We start from the raw sequence: 6,000 nt of genomic DNA, 5'->3' as shown, positions 1-6,000 counted from the left end.
GTTGTAATGGTATCTCATTGCAGTTTTAATTTGCATTTCCCTAATGACTAACAATGTTGCGTATATTTTCATGTGCTTATTTGTTATTTGTATGTATTCTTTGATGGAGTGTATGTTCAAATCTTTTGCCCATTTATTTATTGAACTCTCTCTTTCTTATAGACATTTGTTAAATTGTGGTATAAAAGCATAACTTAAAATTTACTGTCTTATCATTTTAACTGTACAGTACAATACTGTTGACCATATGAATCTTGTTGTGCAACAGGCCTCTTAAATTTTTCATCTTGCAAGACTACAACTCTATGGCCTTTGAGCAACAACTTCTCTTTTCTCCCTCCCTAAGCCCCTGGCAACTGCCATTCTACTTTCTGTTTCCAGGAGTTGGACTACTTTAGATACATCATACCAATGGAATCATGCATTTGTCTTTTTGTGACTGACATATTTAACTTAACATAATGTCCTCAAGGTCCATCTGTGTTGTAGCATATGACACGACAGAACTTCCTTTTTTTTTAAGGCTGAATAATAATCCAGTGTAGGTATATTCCACTTCTTCAATCCATTCATCCTGTGACGGACATTTGGGTTGCTCCCACCTCTTTATTATTGGGAATAATGCTGTGATGAACATGGTGTGCAAATATCTCTTTGAGACTCCACTTTCAACTCTTTTGGGTATATACCAGAAGTGGGATTGCTGGATCACATGATCCTTCTATTTTTAGTTTGTTGAGGCACCTCCATGTGGTTTTCCATAGCGACTGCCCCAGTTTACATTCCCACCAACAGTGCACAAAGGTTCCATTTTCTTTGCATCCTCGCCTACACTTGTTATTTTCTGTTTTATTTGAGATTGGCCAACCTAACGGTTGTGAAGTGATATCACATTCCGTTTTGATTTACATTTCCCTGGTGGTCAGAGATGTTACACATATTTTCATATACTTCTTATCCATTTGTATATCTGCATAAGAGAAATGTCTGTACAAATCCTTTGCCCATGCTTTAATTGGACCATTTAGGTTTTTGTTGTTGTTGTTGTTGTTCACTTGTAGGACATCTTTATATATGTGTGTGTGTGTATTCTGGATATTAATCTCTTTACATATCGGTTTGCCAATATTTTCTCCCATTCCATAGCTAGCCTCTTCAATCTCTTGATTGTTTCTCTCGCTGTGCAGAAGTTTTTAATTTTGACGTAGTCATATTTGACGACTTTTGCTTTTGTTGCCAATGATTTTTGGCGTCATAGTCAAGAAATCATTGCCAAATCAAATGTCATAAAGATTCTCCCCTATGTTTTCTTCTAAGATTTTTATAATTTCAAATCTTAGATTTCAGTCTTTAATCCACTTTAAGTTAACTTTTGTATATGGTGGAAGGAAATTACAGGTCCAACTTCAGTCTTTTGCATGTGGATACCCAGTTTGCTCAACACCGTGCATTGAAGAGATGATCCTTTTGGCATTGTGTAGCCTTGGTAACCTTGTCAGACATCATTTCATCATACAGACGAGGGTTTGTTTCTGGGTTATCTATTCCGTTCTATTGGTTTATATGTTTGTTTTCATGCCATTACCATACTATTTTGATTACTGTGACTTTGTCATATACTATGTAATCAAGAAGTGTGAGGCCTAGAGCTTTGTACATCTGTTTCAAAACTGTTTGTTTGAACTATTGGGGGTCCTTTGAAACTCCATATAAATTTTAGGATGATTTTTTTCTATTTCTGCAAAAAAAATGCCATTTTAAAACTTGACATATAATTATGATATAGTGTTATAGTAGTCTAAGGTGTACAATGTAATGAATTAAAAATTCTATACTTGTCTCAGTGCTCATCAAGGTAAGTGTACTCTTAATCCCCATGACCTAGTTCACCCATCCTCCCTCCCACCTTGCCTCTGTCCGGCAACCATCCATTTGCTCTCTGTATTTAAGGGTCTAGTTTTTTTGTCTCTTTTTTTCTCTGTTCCTTTGTTCTGCTTCTTAAATTCCACCTATGAGTGAAATCGTATGTTATTTCTCTTTCTCTGAATGACTTATTTCACTTACCACTATATCCTCTAGGTCCATCCATGTTGTTGGAAATGGCAAGATCTCATTCTTTTTTATGGCTAAATAATATTCCACTGTGTGTGTGTGTGTGTGTGTGTGTGTGTGTGTGTGTGTGTGTGTGACTTTTTCTTTATCCATCCATCTATCAGTGGACACTCGGGTTGCTTCTAAATCTTGGCCATTGCAAATAATGCTGCAATAAACATAGGGGTACATGTATCTTTTCCAGTTCCTGTTTTTGCATTCTTTGGGTAAACACCCAGTAGTGGAATTACTGGATCATACAATAATTCTATTTTTTAATTTTCTGAGGCATGTCCATACTGTTTTCCACAGTGGCTGCACCAGTTTGCATTCCCAACAAGAGCACATGAGGGTTCCCTTTCCTCCGCATCCTCACCAACACCTGTGTTTTTGATTTTAGCCGTTCTGACAGGTATAAAGTGGATATCTCATTTTGGTTTTAATTTGCATTTCCATGATAATTCATGATGTTGAGCATCTTTTCATGCACATAGATTGGAAGAATCAATGCTGTTAAAATGTCAATACTGCCCAAAGAAATCTACACATCTAATGCGATTCCTACCAAAACATCAACAACATTTTTATTTACAGAACTAGAACAAACAATGCTATAATTTGTATGGAACCACAAAAAACCCCAATTAGCCACAGCAATCTTGAAAAAGAAGAACAAAGTTGGAGGTATCACAATCCCAGTTTTGAAGGTATACTACAAAGCTGCAGTAATCAAAAGAGTATGGCCACAGGGCTTTTGATAAAGATTGCACTGAATCTGTAGATCACTTTGGGTAGGAAGGACAGTTCAACAATTCATGTCTTCCAATCCATGAACATGGGATGTCTTTTCATTTGTTTATGTCTTCTTCAATTTCTTTCAGTATGGTTTAGTAGTTTTCACTGTACAAGTCTTTTACCCACTAGGTTAGGTTTAATTCTAGGTATCTTATTCTTTTTGACGTTATATAAAATGGGACCTTTTTTTCTTAGTTTACTTTTTGGACTGTTCACTGATAGTACATAGAAGCACAACTGAGTGTTGGTTTTATACCAGGCAACTTAGCTGAATGTGTTTGGTAGTTGTGGAATGTTTACGGCTTTCTACATACAAGATATTGTCATCTGTGACCAGAGATAATTTCACTTCTTCCTTTCCAAACTGGATGTCTTTTATTTCATTTTCTTTCCTAATTGCTTGGGCTAGGACTTCCGGTCCTCTGTTGGATAGAAGTAGCAAAAGAGGGTATCCTTTCTTTGTTCTTTCTCTGAGAAGCAACACTTTTAGTTTTTCACTATTGAGAATAATGTTAGCTGTGGTCACTTCATATATGGTCTTTGTTATGTTGAAATAACTTCCTTCTACTCATAATTTTAGTGTGGAGTGTTTGTTGACATGAAAGAGTGTTAAAATTTGAAAATGCTTTTTCTGCATCAAGAAGATCATGACTTTGGTCCCTCATTCTGTTAATAGGGTGTATCACCTTGGTGGGTTTTCCTACTCAAACTATCACTGCATTCCAGGAATAAACCCCACTTTGTCATAGAGTATAATCCTTTTAATGTGTTGTTGAATTGAGTTTGCTAATATTTTGTTGAGGATTATTCCATCAATATTTCTCAGGTATATTGGTCTCTAGTTTTCTTTTCTTGTAGAATTTTTGTCTAATTTTGGTATCAGGATAATGCCAACCTCATAAAAATGAGTTTTGGAGCGTCCTTTCCTCTTCAATTTTTGGGAAGAGTTTCAGAAGGACTGATGTAAATTCTCCTTTAAATGATTGGTACAATTCTCCAGCAAAGCCATCTGATTCTGGGCTTTTCTTTTTTGAGAGCTTTGGATCACTGCTGCGATCTCTTCACTAGTTCTAGATCTGTTCAGCTTTTTTTGATTCTTCATGACTCAGGGTGGGTTGTATGTTTCTAGGTATGTGTTCATCTCTTCCAGGTTATCCTATTTGTTTATAATTGTTCATAGTCGCCTCCTTGGCACTTTTTAAAATTTATTTTTATTTTATTTTTTTATTTCTGTTACCTCACTTGTCACGTGTTCACATACTTTCTTCTGATTGTGGCGAGCTGTACTGGCTTCCATCTGTGGCACTGCCGGTTTTCTGGTGCAGCTGAGTTCACTTTTCTTCTCAGGGGCCCCTAGGCATCCGAAGTATGCCACTACCCCTATCAAAGCTCAAAGTCAGGTGAGCTAGCAACCAGTCCCTTGGGCAGTTCCCCAAAATGTCTGAACATTGGAAGCACGTTCTACTCTTCTCTTTACCTCCTAATGGAAATGCCAGGAGGTGGGCTTTTCCTCTCACTTAAGCCAACCTGTGCTGGCTTGAGGGAAAGATTGTCATCTTTGATTTAACACCTCCCCCACCCCTTTTTCCCCCCATCTCAATGTGACTGTTCTTAATCTTGAGCTTCCCTGGAGTTAATGTGACTTACTAATGGGTTTCTGGAGTTCCCACTAAGTCTTCTTTGACCATGTATGTTTATTAAATCATTGTCTCTGTGAAGAGATGGAGAGCTATGGCTTCCTACCCTGCCATCTTGCTGGCATCAATCTCTTCTTATTGACTTTAGACAGAGTTTCTATATTCTGGATATAAGGCCTTTATCCCTATATGATTAGCCAATATTTTCTCTCAGCCCGTGGCTTTTCGTTTCATTATCTCTGCATCATCTTAGAAAGTGCAGAAGTTTTTAATTTTGAAGAGGTCCATTTTACCAATTTGTTCACTCAGAGATGGTGCTTTTGGTGTGTCATATCCAGGAAATCTTCACCTAACTCAAGGTCAAATGGGTTTTCCTTCTTTTTTTTTTTTCTTCTTCTTTTTTAAAAGATTTTATTTGTTTATTTGACAGAGAGAGACACAGCGAGAGAGGGAACACAAACAGGGGGTGTGGGAGAGGGAGAAGCAGGCTTACCGCAGAGCAAGGAGCCCGATGTGGGACGTGATCCCAGGACCCTGGGATCATGACCTGAGCCGGAGGCAGATGCTTAACGACTGAGCCACCCAGGCGCCCCGAAAGGGTTTTCTTCTAAAAGTTTTATAGTGTTAGGTGTTACCCTTAGACCTATGAGCCCATTTTAATTAACCTTTGTATAAGGTGCAAGACATGGATCAAAATCCGTAAATACCCACTTGTTCCAGCACCAGTTTTTGAAGATTATTTGTTGCATACCATTGACTTACCTGTGAACCTTCATCAAAAATCAGCTTTTCATGTATGTGCAGGTTTATTTCTGAGTGCTTTAATCTGATCCACTGATCTACTTCTTTCTCTTGATGCCAATACCACAGTCTCTTTGTTACTTTATTATGGTGACTCTCTAAACCAGGTAGTGTGCTTCCTCTACCTTTGTTCTTTTTCAAAGTTGTTTTTCTTCATCTAGTTCCTTTGCACTGCCACAAGAATATTAGAATCAGATTGTTCATTTCTTTAAGACTGTCTAGTAAGATTTTGATTGGGATTGTATTGAATGTGTAGATCAGTTTGGGGAGAATTTTCATCCTAACAATACTGAGTGAATCTTCGGATCCCCCAAAAATGGTATGTCTCTCCATTTATGTAGGTCTTTTTAAATTTTTCTCAGAAATGTTCTTTTAATTTTCAGTGCACAGACCTTGCATATCTTTGGACAGATTTTCCCTAAGTATTTCATACCCTCCCACCCTTAATTGTCCAAACTTGAGTACTGTTATGGCTCAATGACTGCTTTGGGATTTGGTACAGACTGAGCATGCGTTTATGATTCTTTCAGGAATCACTTATTCCTGTGGTAATTGTTGAATGCTGCTTTTCTGAGTCTTTATTCCTTTTATGTTTAATATTTGGCATTTGACTGTAGGGTAGAGCTTTACGTTCTCCTTTATTTAATTATGTATGTATGCATGTATGTATGTATTT

The sequence above is a fragment of the Eumetopias jubatus genome, unplaced genomic scaffold (genome assembly GCF_037043125.1).
Source record: "Eumetopias jubatus isolate StellerSeaLion01/CBP00866 unplaced genomic scaffold, mEumJub1_p1.0 scaffold_200, whole genome shotgun sequence".
NCBI classification, from domain to species: domain Eukaryota; kingdom Metazoa; phylum Chordata; class Mammalia; order Carnivora; family Otariidae; genus Eumetopias; species Eumetopias jubatus.
This window is presented reverse-complemented; position numbering follows the sequence as displayed.